Genomic DNA, 10643 nt, shown 5'->3' on the forward strand with positions numbered 1-10643 from the left:
GGTGCCACCAGGCCCTCTGACCACCACCAGTGTCCTTGTTTTGCCCAAGGACACAACGACCGAGACTGTTGGAGCCGGGGCTCGAACCGGCAACCTTCCGATTACAAGACGAACTGCCAAGTCTTGAGCCATGATTGCCCCGTGTCTCACAAAATGTCCAGAGCATTATCATTTCCAATGTATAAAATACCATGTCCCTAGGTATCTCACAGTGAAGCAAAAGGTACATTTCCACGTCCTCATTAAATGCTCTGTGTTCTCAATTGACTCCAATATAAACCCGCTTGGGGCGGAAAGATATACACAAACACGTCAAAGTATCTGATAATTCAACTATAAAATAGCTTCATGTTGTGGCCATCATATATTGTTTTCCAAAGTGATTCAGGATCTGAAAGTGAACAGATTTAATGTACATAATGCTTTTTTAGGTTTATTATTTTCACTTCAAAAGTAAAATACCGACGATTGTGACAAGTTGTTGGTATTTTATGCATTGAGAATGAGAGTGTGTTGGAATGTCTAAAAACAATCTCTAAGGATGTAAGAGTATGTAACAGACTTTACACAATCACATTCACACATACAGTCAGTTTTTTGACACCTAACTGCTTTCCATCATACACATTCAAACTTTACACATTGGAGAGCAACTTGGGATTCATTATCTTGCCCAAGGATACCTTGGCATGCAGACTGGAGCAGCCATGACCTGAACTACAGACCATCTCATTAGCAGATGACCTGCTGTACCTCCTGAGCTACAACTACCCCAGAGCAGTACAAGTCAAAGTTTAGGACACACTCACCCACTGGTATTTGCACAAGCATTTGACTGGTTCTGTAAATTTGGCAAGCTTAATTGTATAAAGTGGAAAGCTTCAACATGTCATCAGGAGAGCTCACCAAAAAGAGTGATGCAGAAAGATACTGTGACTGAAGAAAACTTGACCATTTGTATTTGTTTCACTTTGAATGTCTGGCCACATATCCATACTCACCAAGTTTTCTTTTGAAGTTTCTGGTTAAGTTCAAATTTAAGATACGTCTCTTTCTATACCTCACTGATACACCACTGCCACTGTTCACAGTTTAGTGACTTTAAAGGTTATAGTGTACTTTCATACTATGCCTGCTGCGTTAGCCTTTTCTTCCAGTTAGAGTTCTCTCCATGACTTTTTCTTTTTCTCAGCCTTCAGAGTGTATAATTTGTAAAACACTAGTTTGGTGTTTCAGGGTGTGCGGGGAAAACTGAGCTTTTGCAAAGCTAAGACGCATGCTACCCTGCAAGAACCAGTGGCTGTATGAATGTAAAAAGGAGACAGTCTGACCCTTTCATGTTCACTTTAAATGTCACTATCATAACTATCATCAAATATTACTGGACATTTTATATTATTTTATATTCTACGTATTTATTCTTGGACTCAAAATACCTGCACTGTCAAAACCTGCTTCAGGCTGTGATAATGTCATATAGTCTTTAGTTTCCAACATTATATTTTGTTTTCAAAAAGTATTTCTTATATTTTTGTCTGCTTTGTCTACTTAGTTACTACTTAATGTTATTTTCTTAATCACTCTAATGTTGGACTAATGAGTCTTTTTTCTTTAAAGTAATATACAATAGATAGATAATGACTTGTTTATCAATACTTTTGATAATGATAATTTCTAATAACTTTGTTTTGTTATATTTCATTATTATATATGTACTTATTAATCTTCAAAATGAAAGTTTTGACATTACTGATATTGGTTTGTATAATTGTAAGGTAAATGTGAATCCATAGCTCATCACTAAGCACTAAAAAACAAACCCAGGCCAGGTGTTTGGGGGATTCTTAAACCATCATTTTGTGTTGATCCATCTGTTTTACCCCTGGGAGTGAAGCATTCCCCTCTTGCTTAAAGCTATATTGTTAAAAAAAAAAAAAAATAGGCGCAGAAACAGGTGGAAAAATGTAGGAGGGATAACAGCAGGATGCCAGATGGATGGAAAGGCAGAAAGAGATAATAATGTTCAAAATAAATCCACTGTTCGAGCAAGACACAGGCAGCTATATATATTTGTGGTATCATGAGAATGCCCTCCACCAAATGTCTGATTGGTTTATTGAAGTTATCAGCTGTGAAATCCTTCATATGTATCTTCATATGTTTTATGTGGAACATTTCCTAAAATCTGCTACATTTAGTATAGGTTGACTAAAGAAGTTGATCTACCTCAAAAACCCTCAAATCAAAAAAAACAACACAATTAACACTCTCAAATTAGTTCCTGCTTGGCTCTGAGTCCTTACTGGCCTGACTTGAGAAGACTTTCAAGCAGCTAGTCCTTCTTTCAGACATTTTAAACTCCTGCAAATGTATTTTTACCCCTGTAATTTGGATCCAAGACTTTGAAAATAATAAAGCACACTGCATACCAGCATTTGAGCCTGTTTGTGTGTGCAGTGCTTAAAGGAATGCTCATACTGGGCAAATGTAAATGTAAGACAGGTAATCTGGAAGGTAGCATCTTTTGGTTTTAAAAACTTGTTTGGTTCTTTGGCAAGTGATTCAAATACAGTCTAAAGTTATGTGTTGAAAGATGGTAAAGTACATATTTAGAAAATACTGATCTCATGCCAAAAATCTTTTGATTTTGTGCCTGGACACAACTAAATGTGAAAAAACACTGAGCTACACAGAGAGCAGAAAGTGTAATGTTATTGTTGTGAGATGGATTTAATAGCATTTTAATAAAAACACATAAAAGAAAAGCAGAGTGCATAAAAATAGTAGGTTTGATGAGGAGGGGAATGGGAAGTGATGCAGGAAGGAGGAGAGTGAGAATGAGGGAAGCAAAGATAAGGACATAGAAGAAGATGCAGAAAACAAAATGAGAGCTTTTGACGAGAAAAAAAAGAGAAGAAAGAAGATGGAAAGCAAGACAGAGTAAGAAAAGGGTGTGTGTGTGTGTCAGTGGCTGGAAGGGAACAGACTGAAATAGAAGCAGTTATTACTCCGTGTATGTGTATTGCTGTGACTGACTGTCTCCCTCTCTCACTCCCTGTCTGACTGTGCTGTGTTCATAATGTACTGTGGTCAGTTAGCAGAGAGACAGACTGCAGGGTGGAGCTGCCTTCACTGTAACCACACACACACACACACACACACACACACACACACACACACACACACACACACACACACACACACACACAGATGTGAATCCCTCTTGATCTGGTCTGTTGGCAGATGCAGTCACAGTGAACCTTGGATGCTGCAACAATCAACTCCTAGCATGACCACTCAACATGTCGCATTGGCAGAATGCGACATGTTGTTCATCATGAAGGTCAAGTGTCCCACATTACTGCTAATGCCACAACAATGTCTCATGCTCTACATTCATCACTTAATAGGATCTCAAGATACTACGTGTGTACTCACACTAAAGCCTCTGTATTGTGCCCAAAAGTATTTGACTCCAAGCCTAGCTTGGTTATCTAATGGATCACTGCATCCCATGCCCGGGCACAGGTACGCAAACTGGCCTGCCAGAAGAGGTGTGCCTGAGTGCAGTGCAGTGATCGCTATCTGGATGTGGACCACTCCCTCAACGACAGCTGCTTCCCTAACACCTCTAACTTGGCCACACCAAAGTAATTAGGCAGCAGATAAAAAGGTCAATGAAAAAAGAAGCAAAAAAAGAAAAAGAATAGAAACCAACCACATTTCCCCTCCAGTCTGAGGTTTGACATTTAGTCGACACGGTTACTAACTAAAGTTAGTCTCCAAAGAGCACAGAAATAAGAGCATTTAGCATTTCAGTCTTTTCTCCACTGAGGTTACGTCCGTCTGTCCACTTCGGGAGTTCCAATAAAGATTTGTATGAACACATTTGTATTTTGAAAAATAATAAATGTTTATTTTGAATGACTGTGTTTTCTGATTGTTTATGTGCGTGCGTGTATGTATATATTGTGTATAGCTAAATAACTTCCACGCTAATATGTACAGCTTACGTGAGGGCAGAATGGCAAAAAAAAAGTGCCAGCAATGTGTAATTACGTGGGCCCTGAACAGTAAGAATAGTTTCAAACAGCTGTGGTGAACTGAACTTGGACTAAATTTGTCATCGCTGCTTGCTTTAAAGTGAAGAAGTACAGCAGAAGTGAGTGCAGTGCTGGTGTGTTGGACTAACGTGCATGTCGCTATACAGTAGCAGCAGCTTTGATGTTACTCTGCTGTCGACTTTACACTTCCTCTCAGGCTGTAAAAACCTGAATACACAGCTGTCTGTCATCACACACACAGCAAGACAGCCTGTCTGTCTGTGTGTGTGTGTGTGTGTGTGTGTGTGTGTGTGTGTGTGTGTGTGTGTGTGTGTGTGTGTGAGAGAGAGAGAGAGAGAGAGAGGATGAAAAGGTTAGTCTACCTGCTGCTTTCTCATTATTGCTTTTGGGAGTCTAAATAATGGTTAAAAATGTGTGTGTGTGTGTGTGTGTGTGTGTGTGTGTGTGTGTGTGTGTGTGTGTGTGTGTGTGTTGTGTGTGTAATGGGCTCTTTATGAACGGAAGCCATTGGTTGTTTGAAGTTTACACTACTGGAAAAAATCAGATAACAGGGCTTTATGTAGACTGTGTGTGTGTGTGTGTATTTGTGTGACGGCACCTCAGGCTAATGATTTACTGAAAGTGTGTGTAAGGCAAGGAATGGTAAGGACATAAGGTTTATACCTAATAATCATGTGTTTCAGCTGGGGTGTCAGGAACTGGACTGCGGCTGTTACCTGGCCACTCCTGGTCTTCCGGCATAGGTCGCACAGAACCTCGCCAACTGAGTTTGGTATTCAGTGTTCAAATATGAAAATGAAAGTAATAAAATATAACATCCAGTGGCTGGTTAGCTTATGTTAAGCTCGTTTGATGGGTTTAATAGGCCTTTCCTACATGCTAAAATGCTGGGAGTGCATTGTGTGTCTCATCAAAAGGGCTTGTAGTAATTAAAAGATGCTCTTTTGTACTACAGAGAAAAGGTAGGTACTAAGTAGTAGATACAAACAAGCGCTGAACAATACTAAAAAAGCTATTCAGTAGCCTATATGGGCATACTGTATAGGCTAAACAAATAATAATATATAATATGCTCAATAATCATGCAAAACCATTAAGGTTTTTCATAGGAAATCATTACATCTTCAATTCAAATTCTCTGGAATGCCAGAAATCTGAATGTATTACTCAACGGTTTAACAATATTATTATTATCACATCATAAGACATCTTAAGAAGCTTTAATTTATTATTTACAGTTAGATGTCTCCACATCACAGACAACATAAGCATGGTTTTTTATTAATTTTTGTGCTGGTGGGCAAAATCTGCACAACTGCACTGTTAGGATTAAAAACAGGTATTTTCTCTGATGGTGTGAAGTGCGCACCTTCAACATGACTGGAGAGTCATCAGTGGTGCTGCTTGCTGCTTCGTCATCATATTGGTCATGTGATTTGAACGTGCGAGGGTTAAGTGGACGAGGTAGCGTGTGAGCCAGTTCCAAATCAGCGTTAAACAACTTTGCTTTTATGGAAAAAAAAATCCTATTGAAACTATGACACATCTAAATGATCACACATACAGGCCTTTAAATAACCTGAAACTAAGTATGTTCCTGCTTTGTGTCCATGTGTGTGAACACAGCGTAGGTGACACTCCACACTGAAGGGATCTTATGAGCTGTCTTTTTAGTAGCAAGCCTTTCAACTTGGCTGCAATGTTGGAGTAACAACTTTTAATATCAAAGGTAAACGGAAAGCAGAAATACCGCACTCTGCTTAAGTTTTAGATGTAACTAGAAAGATTTACTTAGGGGGAAGAAAGGAAACAGAGGCGACTGAGTCACATATTATTATACAGATGTCTGGGCATTAACATGGAAATGGAGGCGTATCTGCTCATTGAACCAGACCAGTGCCAGACATTAAAGCACTATAGGAAGATTCATATTCAGTGTGTGTGTGTGCGAAAGAAAGAAAGGTGCAGGTAACTCGGCTCTGTTGCCACCTGTCATTAAAACCGTCTCCTGGAACTGAACTGTACCTTTATAAGAACATTATAAAGATATTTACTGGGGTGAGAGAGACAGCAACACAAAGAGTCATAGAGAGAAAAAGAAGAAGAAGGCAAAGTGGAGATGAAGAAATTCTCCTTCTCTGTCTTTCTTTGCCAAAAGCAGATAATTGAAGGCCTCACTTGGACTCGGGAAGCAAAAGGAGGGCAGAGAAGGAAAGGAGACGCAGCGATCGAGGCCAAAGAGGGGAGAGACAGAGAGAGAGAATAAGAGAGAGGGAAGCCACGTCCACATGTATGACTCACTCTCTCTCCCTCCTGCTGCTCTGTAACTCTTCCTCTATGTCACTATCCCACTCTCACTGTCAGCGAGGGCAAACCGAACTCAGAGCAGCAGTTTTCCCAAAATATAGCACCAATGGTACTATTTATTTCACCTGAGTCACGTTACCTGTATCTGCAATAGCAGTAAACCATCATTGGTGCACCGTGCCAATAAGACAGCTCTGTGAAGACAAACTATACACGCGCATACAACTTTGCCTGCTTTTGATTTGTTGCCAATGTAAACACAGACAGACTTGAGGAGCATGTCTGGCATCTAAATATATACGTGTGTGTTTGTGCTAAATGTTTCATGCTCCTCTGCTAACCACAAGAAATAACTGAAACCTAAACCGGTGACATAAAAATCAAAGAAGCCAAAATCACACGAGCAAGTATGCACAATGAAAGGAAGAGCACTTAAAGAAGCTGCCTTTGTTTGACTCGGAAGCGATGTCCAAAGCTTGGACAATCAGACAATCAACATCATTAAAATACAACAAAAACATATCAGGTTTTCATTCGCTGAAGAACAGATGGAGAAAAGTGGCTGCACTTTTAAGGACTATTCACTGTTTCCATGTTGGTGTCAGCAAACAGCTGCAGACTGCAGTCAGCAGTGTTCATGTTCATGTACTAGAAAACCGAATGCAGACCTTCTGAATGCAAAGAGTTGCTTTTTTCCTGTGTTAGACTGGACAACATGAAAAAAATGACATGGGGAATGTATTGTAAGAAATATAAAGGGCCTACAAATCAAGAATGCTGACTTACAGCATGCAGCTCGTGTTTTTGGTTGTGAGTTTCACTGAGAGATGCTGTAAGGTCTGGCTCTACTCAACAGCAAACCAAGGACAGACAGACAGACGGACAGGCGGGACACGTCTTCCTCACAGGCTTTCTGTCAGCAGAGGGAGACCCTCGGGTACGAGTGACATCACCCATCAAGAGCCAATCACACGCTTGCAGTAAATGTTTAGAAGGTTTAGGCATTTGTAGAGTTGGTTGGCTCGACTGTGAAGCACAGCGTGCTGAGGACTGAACAATAATGTGTTGGTGAGTTTTGACGGTCATGCAGTTAAAGTGTCCATGTGCTGAAAATAGGAGGAGAGGAGAATATAAAGAAAAGAATAAAAAGTATGAAGATTTTTTAAATGGGTAAAGGATGGGTTGGATGAAAATGAGTTGAGAACAAGACCAGCTGAGAGTGAAGGAATGGAAAAGCAGACCAAGGAGTGACTCAGTACAGCCAGAGAGAGAGAGAGAGGAATGTTTAACACACTTTATGTCTCTCTGTCCCACTTACTTTCTCTGCTTCCCAACTTGCAAGGAATATCAAACCCATCCCCCCTCCTCCTGACGCACACACACACACACACACAGCACAGACAGGCTGAGGATGGAAAGTATGAGCATTGCACTGCTGCCAGACTGCAGAGAGAGAAATGATCAACAGAAGGAAAATATCCTCTGTTGTGACTCAGGCTGTTCTGGTCTATTGTCTACCTATACTGATATAGATTGCACTTAGCTTGTGTTAACATTTGAATGAAGTTTAGAGTGAGATAATACAAGTGGATGGTATATTAGCATTGGAATTTTCAAAGCTTTTGACATTTGTTTGCTAATATCCTTGTAATAAAGTTAGAAATCAAAGGACTAGTTTGACATTTTCAGGAACCTAGCCTAGCATAATTATTAGCAATGGCTACACAGCTAGCCTGGCTATCGTCAAAGATAAAACAGTGCAAAGTTCTAACTTAAAAATTCCCTCTTCTTGTTTTTGCACAAATGAAACCAACAAAAGACAACTGGAAGTACTCATGCCAGCTTTGGATAAAGCTAGGGTATTTCCAGCCTCTGCGCTAAGCTAAGCAAACCTGCTGCTAGTTGTAGCTTGAAATATAGTTTACAAATGTACACTGATGTTGACAAGAGACTAAAATGTCACTGATATCTCATTTTAGCTTTTGGAATAATAGTTTTACTTTGCAATTATGGTGGATAAAAAAATCTGATGATGCTATTGCAATCTGTACTAAATGTGGAGAAACAAATTTCACAATCAGTCACATTCATGTGTACTTTAAGTGTCTGTAAAAATAACTCTACCAAAGCATTCACAAAGAGCAGTTACACAGTTGTTGATAATATTACTGTATGTGCATTACTGACACAGTATCAGTATTTTTACTTTCACTTTTATTCTCAACATGTTTTTATCATGATAGATATTACATATCATGTTGCTTGTGTACATTGCGTATGACTTAAAAAAAAGAAACTGACATAATCAGCCTACAGAATCATTTTGATATGAAAGTGTAGGAGGCTGGTTTGGAGTTTGAAGTCACGCTCCTCATGTTGCATTTATACGTAAGATACGTGGTTATGCATCCAGCACATGCCCAGACAAATATGACTACATACACACAGCGCCCCACCCCCAGGCACAGACGCTATATCTAGGGCAGGGTGTAATGATAATGATACAGTGGAGTTAATTAGCATGAAATACTAGCATGCTATCCAATTTTCTCCATTCAAAATGAAGAGCTGCTGCTTCTGCTTCAAAAACACACGGCTGCTATCAAATGTACCACTGTCTAATGTTTATGACACGGTTTAAAAGAAAACGTTTTTTGCATGTGCAGTTTTTTCCTAACATACTGTACAGTAGCATTACAGAGTCTACCGGATTTGGGCTCATGCCCTCTTTTGCCACTGTCTCTGCAGGAATGTAAAGCAATGTTTCATCAGTGTGGATGGATGAAAAGTTAGAAAAAAATGAAACGAACTCATGATTGGAACATAACCACTGCATTTTCAAGAGTATTCACTATTTAAAATAAAATGACCCAATTTGCCCAACATTTTCAATTATTTGTTTTGTTGTTGGCCCTTGCAGACACAGAGCATGCAATCAAACATAACACAAAAGGTTAAATGCTATTTAAACACATCACAGTTAAACTCCCTTCGTTACACATCACTTATTCTTGAATGATCATTTTATTTGTTCTACGTGGCAAGACTTGGGAGAACAATTTAGAAAATATAATAAGAAAAAATGTGCAATTAATGATGACCTCAAAGAGCTAAAGTAGGATTATAGTTGTATTAATCATACTGGGAGGGGAAAAGTACAGTTCCAACAGGGTTGAAAATATTTCAGCAGTCACTTTCACTTTTTATTTGCACCAGCAAATTTGTACCTGTATATCCTTAATCCCTTTAACCCTCTGAGGTCTAAGTTGTCAGTGGAAAAGATACAACCCCACTAACCCAAACCCTAACCCTGGGCAAGTAGAATATTAACGTCCAATGACATGTCAAAGAAAACATTCATTTTTAATAGCTTCAAACACTATTTTTTTTCCAGAAAGTATGTTTTCTATCATCCAAACATAGGATGAGGATAGGGCTGGAATCTGCTGGTGGTTCACCTATAACAGGCCCATGCAGCATAGCTAAACTCTGCTTTCCAGTTGAGCATGAATGTCAATTCTGAAATGCTAATATAGTCTGTTTACTCTTTTTTTTATTACAGTGTGCATGTAAATTCATGTGATGGCTGCAAGACAAAGCTGATCCATGTATTTGTTCATTTCTTCAAACTCTGAACAGTTTAACTGAAAACTGTGGAGTGATAAAAAGTGTTTGAAGTGTTTGAATACACGATGACATACATGCTGTATAATTTATTTCCCCATGGTATACTACTATCAGTGAATGTCATCTGTTAGGTCAGCACAGCTATTAAAATAGTGCTAACAATGTTTTTGTTTGATGGAAAGGGAACAACTTTGACTCTGTGTGCTAATAAAATGTCATAACCTCCTGCTTTCCCTTATTTCCTGTGCAGTAAATCCGTACCCCCAGTGTCCCACTAAACCTGTGTGCATGTGTTCTTTTTTCTCTAACTTCATCAGGTGTCATTTGCATGCATTAAAAAAGTCATTCTGCTCATTTTGAGGTCCAGACACTCTAGCTACCATAGCACTATCCTTTTATGTATTTGTCCTTGTGGATGATAACTTAGGCTCAGCTGGATTTTAAACTGAAATAACATCGTTTAGTCCATAAAGACTTTAGGTTAAAATGTAAATAAAATGCCACCAAACCCTAACCCCGCCTCTAGCTGATGACCTGGCCCTATTTTTAGGACGGAAGCATTGACTATTGAATTGACCGGACAACGACTCCTATCTGACCCACTGGACAGCGTTAGAAAATGGCAAAGAGGGCATAACATAACAT

General features: G+C 39.2%; 1 protein-coding gene across 2 annotated transcripts in view; it reads right to left on the reverse strand.

Annotated features, from left to right (window-relative positions):
* Positions 1–718, reverse strand: part of col1a1a (collagen, type I, alpha 1a) — a 29979-nt gene extending 29261 nt beyond the window's left edge. The window contains exon 1 of one of the 2 annotated variants that reach the window (XM_040037206.1): positions 713–718. The gene's annotated coding sequence lies outside the window, so the exon portion shown is untranslated. The remainder of the gene's footprint in view (positions 1–712) is intronic. The other variant, XM_040037204.1, reaches the window with a different exon arrangement.
* Positions 719–10643: the final 9925 nt, after the last annotated feature.

This window comes from Simochromis diagramma, unplaced genomic scaffold, assembly GCF_900408965.1.
Source record: "Simochromis diagramma unplaced genomic scaffold, fSimDia1.1 OVJJ01000516.1, whole genome shotgun sequence".
Taxonomy (NCBI): Eukaryota; Metazoa; Chordata; class Actinopteri; order Cichliformes; family Cichlidae; genus Simochromis; species Simochromis diagramma.